The sequence below is a fragment of the Cervus elaphus genome, chromosome 21, assembly GCF_910594005.1.
Source record: "Cervus elaphus chromosome 21, mCerEla1.1, whole genome shotgun sequence".
Lineage (NCBI taxonomy): Eukaryota > Metazoa > Chordata > Mammalia > Artiodactyla > Cervidae > Cervus > Cervus elaphus.
In genome coordinates, this window is record NC_057835.1 from 21396568 (window position 1) to 21412328 (window position 15761).

The window sequence follows — 15761 nt, forward strand, 5'->3', positions numbered from 1 at the left end:
ACAAACTTGAGTCCAAGAATCAAGACTTAATCCTTCTGCTCTGTTACTTGGTCCCTCTTGCTGTCCTAGCCTATGCTCTCAAGATGAAGTAAAATGAGTGAATAGTTAAAATGGAAGCACATCAATTTATGACAAGAACTAAGGTGTGTAAATGAAAATTTTTTGCTTGTTTTATGTATCTTTTACTTTGGAATAAGCTGGATCCTTTAAGAAATATTTTGAAAGATATGAGTTATCAAGTACCATTTGACAAGAGTGATGATCAAAATTAGAGAACAAAAATATGGGCCAGACCATGAAGTCAGAGATTCCTGATGATTTTTTTTTTTCTCTTCTGAACAACACAGTGGTTCTTTTCACTCTCAGGGAAGAAAGCTACTTTCTAAATCCCACATCATCATTCTTCTCCTGGGCACCACGGTTTGCAGGAGTGATGAGGCAAATGTACCTCTACTTCTCCAGCTTTCCTTTGTTTATAAGACTTTCAAGCCGCTTGACAAGAACTCTCTACACAAATTGTTAGAACTCTGCACTTAATGAGTCAAGAGGTAGGATAGAGGTCAGAGTGACTGTGTAAGTTGTTTTTGTTTAGGGGAAAAAATAAGAGAACTGGATTTTCTTGAGTGTTAACTCTGACCTCGATAACTAATAGCCTTATGGCCCCACTTAAATCTCTATCTGAGTCATTTTCCCTCCTCCTTACTCAGTGGTTGCTATGAGAATTAAATGAGAGAGATAACAATTACTGTATTCCAGTGCCTGGACATCCCAAGGGACCAGGAAACTGATGTGAAGCACGGCCCCTCTCTGTCAAGGCCTGAGCGATTTTCCCACTTCTAATCTTTCTTCTCTATTGGTAAGTGAGTGATTTAAGCCTATGGTTGGGGTAGGAACTGTTTTCAGGGGAGGGAGGCCAAGGGTGGGTATCTCTATTCCATTTTTTTGCCTGTTGTATATTTCACTGATGGCTCCTTTAATGTTCCTCCCATGTTTTGTTGGAAACCCTTGAATTTTCAGTCTGGAGGTAATGAGAAGCCATCTTCAAATCTAAAAGCTGAGTGTCTTGGTCAGAAGCTAAGTCAGAAAATGACTTTATGGTCATTTTGTCTTCATGTTCCCTCTTCTTGGCAGATGTGAACTTATTTGGGGGGTTTTGGCTGGCTTTACCTTTGCTTATCAATAGTTTTTAACTCATGGTCAGAAGCCTACATGATTTTTATTAAATGAGTCCAAACTTCAATTTAGGGCAGAACATTTTGCTATGGCAACCCTGAAACATGATTATTTATTTTGTTTCTGCTTGAAACTTCTCTTAGTTTTTCTTTACAAAATAGCTTACTCTCTGTTGAAGAGTTCATAATTTTACTGTTTATATTATACTTGAACTCTGATGATAGTACTACATGCTTTTTAAACCTTTAAACTAATGTTCATAAAAAGAACTAAATTATTAATTATATAAAGGTTTGCAGAGCATCCACAATGTATGTAATTCTAGGAACAGAGAGATGAGCAAAATCAAAATCAATTCTCAAATAGAGCTTATAGTTTAATGGAAGACCTAAGTAATATTCATGTGTAAACAAATAAATAATCAAATTAGCAAAAATATATGCATAGGTACATACATGCAAATATAAGTATAGAATTTTGAATTCAAATTACTATGAAGGAAACAATAAGGTGCTGTGTGAAAGTAAGTATCTAGTTGGCCTGGGAATTAAATTTCTATGGAGATGATATTTAAATAATATCCTTTGTACAAAAATTTTATAGATAGAATCCATTGCATCATTTTACAGATAAGTAAATTAAGATTTAGAGATTTATATAAATTTCCATCATCAAACATTAATTAGTAAAAGGTCTGTGATTAACTCCAAGTATTAGCTTGGCCACAAAGTCTCTGCTTTTAACATTACTTTTCTCAAAATATGCTTATATGCACTTTCCTGAATATTTAATCTTTCCTCTTCTTTTATATACATATAACCAAATACTACTCATTTGGTTATATGTATGTATATAAACCAAATGAGTAACATTTGGTTAAGAGTTAACTGGTTGTGAAAAGGTAGCTAAATATGGGTCTTCGCTGGGTGCTAATCTTAGACCAAAACATCATCATAAAGTGGATCCCAGGAAGAAAGAAGCTCTATGGACAGCATTCCTGAATTGCATTAAAGGGTTATAGATCTCAAACCAATGGAAAGGTTTCTTTCTGGGTTCTGGAAAATGTCCCCCTCCCTTGTCCTTTCTTTGCAGCTCTTTAATAAAATAACCTATATCCTGGCACTTCTCTTGACCTCCAGATATTGGTCTTACTTCGAATACAAAATGTTTAGCTAAGGATAACACTGCGAGATGAGCAAGTAGAAGGTGAACAAAAAATAATGGTACACTTCTACAGATGAAGTTAGTGAGATTTGAGGAGACTCCCAGAAAGAATAGTTAGTAAATGATAGAACTTAGAAGTGTAATTCAACCTGAGGAGTAGGCTTCTGTCTAGAACTAGATTCTGGATTCAGAATAGAAATCCACTGCAAAGTCACTCACGTATGAAATCTCTGAGGCCCCTTCTTCCTGTTACACCCCACAATCCAGGGAAGTCTCTTTAGTTTAATGGGGGCAAATAAGTAAGCCTTGATTTCAGAGTGAATCATGGAAGGAGGGATTTTTTTCATAACAGTATATAGCCAATAGAAAAGATCATCAGTTAGTGCCTCTCTCAGACCAAACAGCATTGTGCAGCATTGGTTGGCAGAGAGCAGGAGGGAAGGAACTCCTTTTGTGAACAGTTCCTATTCGAGTTTGGGGATGACTATGGAACATTACCTCCTCTTACTCGGGTTATTGACAACTAAAGAATGATCCCTATCTGAGACCTTTGAGAAAATTGTAACTGTTATGTTTAGACCAACTCTGTATTTCAGTTGTACTTTATTGAAGTGGTTTCAGGTTCAGCTAAAATGTATTGAAACTCCTCTGTCTGTCTCTGTGCTGTGTGCCTTTCTATTGAATATATACTATCATATTTAAATCTCATGTGCTGCTTGAGCTATTGTGATAAGCACTATTTGGCTTATGGAATGATTAAGGCTCAGAAAGTTTGTACAAACTTCCATGATGGAAAAAAGAAGATTTGTGCTTTAATCAACTGTTTATAAATTCTTGCAGGGAGACCTATTTTAGTTGAGAGTGTGATTTTTTAAAGACCATTTCTAGTGGTTACTGAACCTCCAGGGTATGAATATGGGTGAAACCCTGTGTAGATTGTGGAATATTTTTCAAGTTAAAGAGAACCAGAAGGAGGGGATGTATGGGAGATATGGAAGCATAGGTCCTCACCTGTAATTCCTACTACCAGGTTTTAGGAAACTTACCAAATCCTTGAAAATCTTGAGGCAAATATATTTTGAAGTGCAAGCCTTGAACTTTGCCTTGTTCAATGATTATTTTATTTTTGTTTTGGCTATGCTGCATGGTATGTGAAATCTTAGTTTCCCAACCAGGGATCAAACCTGTGCCCCCCTGTAGTGAAAGCATGGGGTCTTAACCACTGGCCCACTAGGGAAGTCCCAATGATAATTTTTAAAAAAGTAAAATCAACTAAGTCAGACAGAGGAGAAATATTGTATGACATCCCTTATATGTGGAATCTAAAAAGAAATTATACAGATGAATTTATTTATGAAACAGAAAGAGACTCACAGAATTAGAGAACAAACTTATGGTTTCTGGAGGGGGAAGTAATGTGGGCAAGAGATAGAAAGTTTGGGATGGACGTGTACACTTTACTATATTTAAAGTGGATAACCAACAAGGCCCTACTATATAGCACAGGAAACTCTGCTCAATGTTATGTGGCAGCCTGGATGGGAGAGGATTTTGGGGGAGAATGGATACACATGTATGGCTGAGTCCCTTTGCTGTCCACCTTAAACTATCACAACATTGTTAACTGGTTCTACTCCAATATAAAATAAGAAGTTTTAAGCAAAGTAAAATCATTAATTATATAAAATTAAACTTGTGTCAAATATCTCATATCTCATTAGTTGCGAGAACAAATAAAATATTATAAGCAGCATGAAGGAATATTTAGAGGACCTGCATTTATTGATATAAAATCAGCCAGGATTACTGAAACTATTTTATGAATAGGTATAAAACTAGCTTCTTCCAGTGGAGAAGGACTATGAATTACATCTCCACTGGTCAAAAGGCATTTGTGTTTCAATGGATAGAAACACATTTAAACCATTTATGTGTATTACTATCATTTTCCTACAAGTTACGGAGTCATGAAATAGCTTGAAGACCAGAAAGGTACAGATAACCCAGAAGGGTTATAGGCCACTCAGAGACTATTTTGCCCGTTTCAAAGTCTTTCACAATTTTCCCTGACAGCCATCAGATTGCTGTGAGCAGCACTAAAGGAACAAGCTTGAAGCCAAGATGCTGACTTGGAGAGAAACCTGATGAACTAAGCAACTGGGAATCCATGAATGTGAAGGGGAGGGCTTTGGACTTTGACAAGGGGTAGAATTGGGGTTCAGGCCAAATTTAATGCAGCTGACATATGGTTTACATTTTATGATCCTTAGAATGGTAAGTAGGAAATTGAGAGAGAAACCCCAATTTTTCTGCCTCCATGTCCACTACAATTTTCACTTCACTGTGCTATATCAAAACATTCTAAATAAGAGCTCTCTTTTCAGTGTGGTTAAATGAATGTTGAATGATACCAAAATGAAAATTTTCTTCTTAGCAGAAAGCATTGAAAATTGAAAGCCTATGATGGTTGTCATGTACTCATTTGAGTAGGCAAATATTGTGAATTGAATTGTGTCCCCCCAAAAAAAAGATTTTTTCAAGTCCTAATTTCCTGTACTATGAATGTAATCTTGTTGGAAATAGAATCTTTGCAGATGTAATCAAATTAAAGTCATATTGGCTTAGGGTGGCCCCTAATATGAAAGAAAGGACAAAGAAGTTCTGAGTATAGAGATGCAGAGTTAGAGACATACCCAGATGGGAGATGACCATGTGAACATGGAGACAGAAACTGGAGTGATGTAGCTACAAGCCAAGAACAACAAAGATTGTTGGCAACTACTAGAGCTAAGGAGCTAAGGGAGGGATTCTTCTCAGAGCTTCCAGAGAGATAATGGCTGTACCTACCCTTGATTTTGGACTTAGACCTGTCTAACAGAGCTGTGACATAATGAAATTTAAACTATACTGTTTATGGTATTTTGTTAGAGCAGGTCCAGGAGACATGCAATAGAGAAGGTGATACCTTCTATTATTTTCCAATTTGAACAAACCTCTATTTTCCAAAAATGGTTTTTAACAGCTGATAATGATAACGTACAATACAGAAAGGATAAACCAATTTAAAGTAGGTGATAACAGTGATATACCAAAACAAAACTTGGAAAGATAGCTCTGAATGTGGGATACAAAAGATATTATCATTTTTCCTTTTCATTCTTCCCTTCTTTTCCCTCCCTTTCTCCCTCCCTTATGAGGAACCTGTAACAGAAAGCTCAAGAGGAAAGATTCCCTAACTATCCTGAGAGTGGAGTTGCATGACTGTTCTGAAGAACTGAGACTACACAGTAGTGAAAAAATTGAGGTAAAATAAAGAAAGTTCATGAGATAAAGTGGATGATCCACTTCAAAATTTCCTACTCATCTTGTGGACTATGTATCAGTGTAAAAAGTATGATTAAGACAAGAATAGTCTATTTTAATTTTTTCTTTCAGATTTTGTATGTGCACATACTATTTTGGACTATGGGCTGTCTGGCTGATTTAGGGCTGGTTTTCATAGAAATTGACTTGTATGCTTGTTAGTTCAAAGTCTGTGTCCCTTAGTTGTACAGTTAGCTCCGTGAAAGCAGGAACTATGTCTATTTAGGTCAGCCAGAATCTCCCAGGAACTCCATGAGTGCTAAGTCACTTCAGTCATGTCCAACTCTTTGCAACCCTATGGACTATAGCCCACCAGGGTCCTCTGTCCATGAGATTCTCCAGGCTGAAATACTGGAGTGGGTTACCATGTCCTCCTCCAGGGGAATCTTCCCAACTGAGGGATCGAACCCGAATCTCTTACATCTCCTGCCTTGGCAGGTGGGTTCTTTACCACTGGCATCAGTTCTTAACAAATAATAGGCATTGCATCATTTGTGGGTGAACTAAAGAAAGTAAATAACCTAACAAACCTTTTGGATAGTGATTGGTGAAGCTTTAAATCCATACTGTGGTCTTTTAAATTTACCAACCTGATTGGTTTGTAGCTGCCAATATTTGGTTGGCAATTAATAGCTCTGGTTGTCTTATTGGAGCAGACTCTTGCTTCCACACCAACCTAGTTTTGTTTTCATTATAAGTGCTGTATTCACATGGCATTTGCAGCTAAAAATAAATAAAAATGTATATTTTATTTTGTATTGTGGAACCATTTTAGATTTCAGGAAAGGTGCAAATATATTACAAAAATCCCATGTAACCCTCATTCATATTCACCTAATGTTAAAATGAAAGTGATAGTTGCTCAGTCATGTCCGACTCTATGTAACCCCGTGGACTGTAGCCCACCAGGCTTCTCTCTCCATGGAATTCTCCAGGCAAGGATATTGGAGGGGGTTGACATGCCCTCCTCCAGGGATCTTCCTGAAACAGGGATCGAAACTGGGTCTTTTACATTGCAGGAGGACTCTTTACCATCTGAGTCACCAGGGACCATCTTACATAACCATGATATATTTATCTCAAATACAGAGTTAACAATAGAACAAAGTATTAATTAAAACACAGATTTTATTTGAATTTTACGAGTCTTTCCACTGACTTCTCTTTTGTCGTGGTTGTTCAGGATACAATTCATGCTATTGCATGGCATTAAATAACTATTTTTAATTTTTGAAAGCTTTTATTGAAGTGGAGTTGATTTACAATGTTGTGTTCATTTCTGGTGTACAGCAGAGTGATCCAGTTATATCAGTGCATACATATTCTTTTCTTATTCTTTTCATTATAGGTTATTACAGGATAATAAGTATAGTTCTGTGTGCTATACAGTAAGACCTTATTGCTTGTCTAAGCATGTATTTGCTAATCTCAAACTCCTAATTTATCCCCCTCCCCACTAGTTTGTTTTTTCTATGTCTGTATGTTTGTTTTATAAATAATTTCATTTATAACATATTTAAGTAACTATTTTGATATTTAGTGTACATAACATATGTAATGTACCATACAAATTGCAGTATATTTTTACTACATAGTTTTTGATGGGAACTTCTTTTAGTGACCATTTTTCAGGAGAGAGCACCCAATATCTTTCCAGGGAGGGCAAAGACTGAATCCAACAATTTTCTGGTCTCAGCTCGTTAGGTTTGAGTAGAATAGGGGCCATGATAGTGGTCCGTGTTCTTCAAAGGAATTATCTTGAGTATAAACCTAAGCATTGCATACATTCAGCAGTAAGTTTCCTTCATGGTGTATAAGCAGTGGTTGAACAACCGGTTTGTTAGGGATACTGCATTGCACTGCAATTGGATTCCTTTGTTAAGAGACTTGGTCAAACCGGGTAACCATTCTGGTTTCCTCTGATTTAGATACTCTGCATTGTGCTTCGCAGAGCTCAGTCATCATAAGTTTCAGGTTGCATATTGGACAGTTTATGAATAAAGATTGTCTATCAGATTTTATCTTATCTTAACCTAACTGAATCTGGGAAAAGATTCTCTTTCACAAATTAGAAGTTCTGGCAAAACACACATAGCAGCATTGGCTGGAAAGAAGCATCATCTGTCCCTTTAGATGGAACATTACCTGTCCTGGTTACCATCATCATCACATTTCCCTAATATCAGATAATTCACTATAGTATCTAACTGGTCGTTTCATATAGCTTCATATATAGTCTGACTCTGTGTCTCAGTCTTCTGTTATTCTCATAAAAATCTCAGTAGAGAACCTGGTCAGTTAGCTAGTTGTAAGAAAAGACCATGGTTGACAATTTTAATGTAAAATCTAGTTCTCGGAGTGGAAAGATAAGGAAATAAAATTCCTTGTCTAAGATTTCTTGAATGTGATCTGTTGCCATCTGGGAGGACTGTACCTGTACTGATAGATTCTCAGTGCATATTTTTATGGTTTGAGCTCTATATTTGTAGTGTCTACACACTTCTCCATTGTGTTTATCACTCCCTACTCTATCTCTTGAATAATCTCCATGATATCTAACTAACCAGGTAGCATTTTTGATCTGTGTGAACAATGATAAAACTATCATTCTCTTAAATTTTTTTCTAAAGCTATAGCTTGGAAAAACCTCAGAAAGGTTGAATTGATTTCTTGGGCAAATTACATGAAGAAGGGATTCCAAGAACACTTGCTCCTGGAGAAGTTTTATTTCTTCCAGATCATCTGGAACTCAAACAAAGTGAAACTAGCAATTTTATCCAGGTTTCAACAGAGCTTGATTGCTGTGTGTTGCCATAAACCAGAACAATGAAGTATACAAAACCCTTTTATGACTTATTTATCCATTGGTTCAAGCCATCTGTTTGATATTATGTGTCTGAATTTTGAGAAGGCAATAAAAGCCAAGCAAAATTGAGGAAATTAATTCACCTTAAGAAAATGACTTTGCCAAATTGTTGCAGAATAATATTCAGCCCTGGGTAAATTGTGTTTCTTGTCCATAGTGAGCATACATTCTCTGCTATTCACTGTCCTTCGTTGGGAACAGGTAGTCTGGCATTGTCTGAAGTAGCCCTGAGCTGTGAATATTTTAGATAGTATTAGCAGCTTCTCAGCTTTTCAAAACTGATTTTGAGAGCGAGTTGGCCTGTCTCAGTGTAAGTAAAAAAATCATTGACTGGAGCCAAGATGTGGAAATCAATGCTATTGTGTTTTGATTTAATGAAGGCACTTATTATTCTCCAGGGATGATCTCTGCTCTTGCTGGAAACATGATGTTCTCTGCTATTGGGACTAATTATCATATCCAGCATAGACCAGATCCCTACCTTCAGACCACCTGGCAGTCCAAGGGTGAATCCTATTTCTCTCTGGCTCTCTACCTAACAAAGGAATAATTTCCACTGCTTTAGGTTTCCAAACAAGATTAGAGCACAGAGTTCATCTTGATCCTAGTCAGAAAGATGGGACATTGCTGTGTTGCTGGTATTGAACTGTTAAGTTTTTATAGATTTGCTTTCCATCCTTCTTCCTGAATTTTTTTTTTTTTTTGGTGTGTGTAGGTTTAGATTTTGAATATGAATTCCAGGTTCCTCATTGGATTTTGTATCCTATCCCTTTTATCATATCATAAAACGGCCCTCTTGAAGCTAATCTTGGCTTTGAATCTTGAATAACTTTTCTGTTTTCTTCTTATACCTTAGTTTGACATTTCTTTAGCTCTGCTTGTTTGGACAGAAATTCTTAAGCTCTGTTTTTGATCTCTTCTGTTGTTCATGGGATCTTCCTCATTCTTCAAATTGATACCTGATCATAGATTTCAAATTTTTCTTGTTGAATGCCTGGGTACCATATATGGCCAAAATCTCAGTTTAGGAATGATGGAACTGGTGCTGAGGAATCACGGAAAGGTCCCATACCAGGGAGTTAGAATTTGCCACATATTATAACTAGTTTTGTGATACTGGGAAAAGTACTATTTCTCTTTCTGCCATGCCATTTATAAATTGAAGAATGACAGTCAATGATTTTCAAACTTGCTTTTTAGGCTATGCTATGCTTTCTTCAAATAAAATCTTAAGATAAAATTGATAAATTGGGTTATGGGGAGCTGCTTTGCTCAAAATAGTGGTATAGGTTCAAAATTTTGTCTTCATGTAACTGCTTTTACATTAGGATCCATTCCTTAATATGTCTCAATGGACCCCCATTTAGAGCAAGTTGAAAATCTAGTCTCTTTTGAGAGTTCATCCAAATTCTATAAAACATGTGGTGTCAGGTTAAGCTTAAAGTGAAACTTTGCAGAATATGATCAGTTGGGAAAGATAAAACTGGAAACTAAGCTGGTAAGATAAGAATACAGAATAAATCTTTTACAGAATAAAAGATCAGAATACAGAATGAGGAAAGAACATGAAATGAAATTTAATGAAGAAAAAATGAGAACGGTGCAGTGACTCAGCTTTTCTGCTTTTCCTAGTGTGTTGAGATTACTTTTGAAACAACTTTTCACTATAGAACCCTTGGAACAAAGTTGAAAAATTACCCAGATTTCATCTTCAGAATCCGGTGTCCCTTGAATGTGTCTTCTTACACATAAGAACTCCTGTCCTTTAAGTTGTTTTCCGATTGCAGTCATCTCCTCATACGCCTACCAACCTGTGTATACACAGGTACACATAGTCACGCATTGCAATCCATTTCCTTCTGTTCTAGTACACTGGTTTCTATTGCGAATGGTTCAATTACTGAGACAGCAAAGGATCAGAGGCTGGGAGTACCAGTCTATGCTAGAAAGACCTCTCTGTGAATGACAAGATAGGTTAGATTAGTGGATGTGTGAGAGCAAACTGATGAAAGAAGTAATGAACTTGAGGATAAAGTTATAGATCAGAACCAGGGAAGTGAACCAATCAAGACAGCAAACGTAGATAAAAGACTGGGTAATACGAATGTTGGGGCTTCCCTGGTGACTCAATGGTGAAGAAATTGCCTGCCTATGCAGGAGATGTGGGTTGAATCCCTGGGTCAGGAAGATCACCCTGGAGAACGAAATGGTAACCCACTCCAATATTCCTGCCTAGGAAATTCCATGGACAGAATTGCCTAGCTGGCTACAGTCCATGGGGTCACAAAGAGTCAGATATGAGTGAGTGACTAACTCTTTCACTTTCAGCAGAATGAAACAGATGTGGTACTTGGTGTAAAATACTTACAACCTAGTGGAGGTTACGGTAAAAGTGTTCCAATAGGAAAGGTGCCATCTGTTCAGTTCAGTTTAGTCACTCAGTCATGTCTCTTTGTGACCCCATGAACCACAGCATGCCAGGCTCCCTGTCCATCACCAGCTCCCGGAGTCCACCCAAACCCATGTCCATTGAGTTGGTGATGCCATCCAACCATCTCGTCCTCTGTCGTCCCCTTCTCCTCCTGCCCTCAATCTTTCCCAGCATCAGGGTCTTTTCAGATGAGTAGTTCTTCCCATCAGGTGGCCAAAGTACTGGAGTTTCAGCTTCAACATCAGTCCTTCTGATGAACACCCAGGACTGATCTCCTTTAGGATGGACTGGTTGGATCTCCTTGCAGTCCAAGGGACTCTCAAGAGTCTTCTCCAACACCACAGTTCAAAAACATCAATTCTTTGGTGCTCAGCTTTCTTTTTAGTTCAACTCTCACATCCATACATGACTACTGGAAAAACCATAGCCTTGACCAGATGGACTTTTGTTGACAAAGTAATGTCTCTGCTTTTTAATATGCTGTCTAGGTTGGTCATAACTTTCCTTCTAAGGAGTAAGCGTCTTTTAATTTCATGGCTGCAATTACCATCTGCAGTTATTTTGGAGCCCAGAAAAATAAAGTCAGCCACTGTTTCCACTGTCTCCCCATCTATTTGTCATGAAGTGATGGGACCAGATGCCATGATCTTAGTTTTCTGAATGTTGAGCTTTAAGCCAACTTTTGCACTCTCCTCGTTCACTTTCATCAAGAGGCTCTTTAGTTCTTCTTCACTTTCTGCCATAAGGGTGATGTCATCTGCATATCTGAGGTTATTGATATTTCTCCCAGCAATCTTGATTCCACCTTGTGCTTCCTCCAGCCCAGCGTTTCTCAGGATGTACTCTGCATATAAGTTAAATAAGCAGGGTGACAATATACAGCCTTGATGTACTCCTTTTCCTATTTGGAACCAGTCTGTTGTTCCATGTCTAGTTCTAACTGTTGCTTCCTGACCTGTTGTGCATATTTTTTGAAGTGTTGCCAAAACCTTTTGTGTGTGAGGAAGAAATTTAGAAAATACATGAACTGTGATAAAGAGAGCAATAAATTTATGTTTACAAGCTGTCCAGTATGTGGTATTTTATTATAGTAGTCTGAACAGACTAAGAAATGATACAAGTAACCATGGAAGTGGTGATAATCTCTTTGAGATCCTAGTGTCAATCTTTTGGATAAATAACGAGAAATGAAATTGCTGGAGCATATGGTACTCTACTTTTAATTTTTTAAGGAACATTCATCCTGTATTCCATAGCAGCTGCACCGTCTTTCTTCTCACCAATGATGTACAAATATTCTGCTCTTTCTGCATCCACATTGTTTTTTCTTTTTCTTTTTTTTAAGGGTGAGGTGATATCTCATTGTGGTTTTGACTTACATTCCCCTGATATGCAGTCAGGGGGACTATGCCAGAGCCTCTGACTGTGTGGATCACAACAAACTCTGGAAAATTCTTAAAGAGATAGGAATACCAGACCACCTGACATGCCTCTTGAGAAACCTGTATGCAGGTCAGCAAGCAACAGTTAGAACTGGACATGGAACAACAGATTGGTTCCAAATCGGGAAAGGAGTATGTCAAGGCTGTATATTGTCACCCTGCTTATTTAACTTATATGCAGAGTACATCATGCAAAATGCTGGGCTGGATGAAACACAAGCTGGAGTCAAGACTGCTGGGAGAAACATCAATAACCTCAGATATGCGGATGACACCACCGTTATGGCAGAAAGCAAAGAAGAACTAAAGAGCCTCCTGATGAAAGTGAAAGAGGAGAGTGAAAAAGCTGGCCTAAAACTCAACATTCAGAAAACTAAGATCATGGCATCTGGTCCCATCACTTCTTGCTAAATAGATGGGGGAACAATGGAATCAGTGATAGACTTTATTTTTGGGGCTCCAAAATGACTGCAGATGGTGACTACAGCCATGAAGTTAAAAGATGGTTGCTCCTTGGAAGAAAGTTTATGATCAACCTAGACAGCATATTAAAAAGCAGAGACATTACTTTTCTAGCAAAGGTCCATTTAGTCAAAGCTATGGTTTGTCCAGTAGTCATGTATGGATGTGAGAGTTGGACAGTAAAGAAAGCCAAGTGCCGAAGAATTGATGCTTTTGAACTGTGGTGTTGGAGAACTCTTGAGAGTCCCTAGGACAACAAGGAGATCCAACCAGTCATTCCTAAAGGAAATCAGTCCTGAATATTCATTGGAAGAACTGATGCTGAAGCTGAAACTCCAATACTTTGGCCACCTGATGCAAAGAACTGACTCACTGGAAAAGACCCTGATGCTGGGAAAGATTGAAGGCAGAAGGAGAAGGGGATGACAGAGGATGAGATTATTTGGATGGGATCACCAAATCAATGGGCATGAGTTTGAGTAAACTCCAGGAGTTGGGATGGACAGGAAGGCCTGGTGTGCTGTAGTCCATGTGGTTGCAATGAATCAGACACGACTGAGCTACTGAACTGAACTGATGTATAGTGAAGTTGAGCATCTTTTCATATCATATACTTTTTATTCTTCATTCTATCAATTGGTGTATCACATTAATTGATTTTTGCATGTTGAACTATCTTTGCATCTCAGGGATAAATTCTAATTGGTCATGGTGTATGATTATTTTAATGTGCTGTTGAATTTGATTTGCTAATATTTAAGTGAGGATTTTACATCTATGTTCATCAGGAATTTTGGCTTGTAGTTTTCTTCTGGTATCTTTGTCTGGCTTTGGTATCAGGGCAATGCTGAGTCATAAAATGATTTTGTAAGTATTCCTTCCTTTTCAACTTTTTGTGAGTCTTTGAGAAGGGTTGGCATTACTTCTTTGATGGAATTTGCCAGTGAAGACATCTGTTTCTGTACTTTTGAGTGTAGGGAGGTTTCTGATTACTGATTCAATCTTCGTACTAGTTGTAGGTCTGTTCAGACTTTCTGTAACTTCATGATTCAGTTTTGGTAAATTGTATACTTCTAGGAACTTATCATAAATACTGTTTTATTCTTATTATTTGTTAGCCTTTTCTTTCTTATGTGCAGGTTCCCCAAGGATTTATTAATACTTATGGACCCTCAGCTGGTTCCTCTTTGCAATCACTTCTTTAGTTAGTTAGTTCATTCTTCTGATTTCAATGTTTATCTCTGATTTCATGTTTCACCTACTTTGGGACATATCACTTCTGCTTGACTGTGCAAGTATCAGATGAAACATGTTAGCCATGATTAAATCTGCAGCTAATCTTTGCTAGTATGACTTTCCAAAAACACCTCTTCTTTCTATTTGAGAATTCATAAGGATTTATTTTTCCTACTAGATTTGTATATGACCTATATTTAAGATTAGATTTTCTGTAACTTTGCTCTATCTATACTGTCTATTCACTATATTCCTTACTATTCCCCAACATATCACTTGATCCTCCATTTATGCTAGTTCCCTTATGATTTATTCAATGATTCCTTCATCCTTCATGTTTTTTAAAAAAAAATTATACTTCCTAGTTCACATATGAAATATATTTTCCCCATGTTTATAGTTTTTTAAACTTTATCTTGAGTCCTACTTTCTACCTGATACCTTCCTCTAGTAATTGCTGTTGTTCAGTTGCCCAGTCATGTCCAGTGCTTTGCAACCCCATGGACTGCAGAACACCAGGTCTCTCTGTCACTCACCATCTCCTGAAGTTTGCCCAATTCATATCCATTGCATTGGTGATGCCATCCAGCCATCTCATCCTCTGATGCCCTCTTCTCCTTCTGCCCTCAATCTTTTCCTAGTATCAGGGACTTTTCCAATGAGTCAGCTGTCTGCATCAGATGACTAAAATACTGGAGTTTCAGCTTCAGCATCAGTCCTTCCTATGAGTATTCAGATTGATCTCCCTTAAGATTGACTGGTTTGATCTCTTTGCTGTCCTCTAGTAACTAAGTGTAGTAAAATCTCAAGAAAATGGGAATTTTTCACATGGTTTAGAATGTAACTTGCTCACTAAAAATTTTATGGGTCATCATTTGATCTTCCCATATTTTAGACTCTTAACAACATGGACTCTGTCCCTAACCAGAGTTAGACAAGCAATAGATGCTTGAAAATATATTTGGTCTCTAGCAGTTGCTCTAAGTTAATGTGAAATTAATTAGCTTTAGAAAGCAAATTTTAAAAAATTCAAAAATTTTTAGGGAAAATATCTATTATGTAAAATTAAATATATTATACTACTATCTGCTCATTTGCTAATTAAAAAAAATCTCATAAAATTTTTAGTTCTGGTAAAAATCTGCATTTTTTCCAGTCATACATAAGAAGAAACTAAAATGTAGAGACTTTCAAAGAAGGCATTACTAAAATAACTGTTCATTATACCTTTAAATTTGACCTTTTTTTTCATTTCTGAAAACCTAAGTTTATAGCAAGACTAATTATTGCAGCATTTTTTTGTTTGTTTTGTTCTGCTTTTTAAAAATAGGTTTTTTTGTTGTTTTTTGTTTTAAATCACTGCACTTCTTTATTATCTTCAAAGTCTTATGTGGTTGACTCTTAGGGTTGACTGGGCTTCCCTGGTGACTCAGCTGGTAAAGAATCCACCTGGGCGAACTGGGCTCAGCCCCTGGGTTGGGAAGATCCCCTGGAGAAGGGAAAGGTTACCCACTCCAGTATTCTGGCCTGGAGAATTCCATGCACTATCCATGGGGTCTCAGAGTCAGACATGACTGAGTGGCTTTCACTCTGTAAGCTATTCAAATACTTTTCTGTGACCAAC

The 15761-nt window shown here is 37.3% G+C and overlaps 1 long non-coding RNA gene across 1 annotated transcript in view; it reads left to right on the forward strand.

Moving 5' to 3' along the window:
- Positions 1–766: 766 nt before the first annotated feature.
- Positions 767–15761, forward strand: part of LOC122679629 — a 30065-nt gene continuing 15070 nt past the window's right edge. Inside the window, exons 1-2 of the long non-coding RNA XR_006336464.1 lie at positions 767–856; positions 5535–5641. This is a non-coding gene — a long non-coding RNA (uncharacterized LOC122679629). The remainder of the gene's footprint in view (positions 857–5534; positions 5642–15761) is intronic.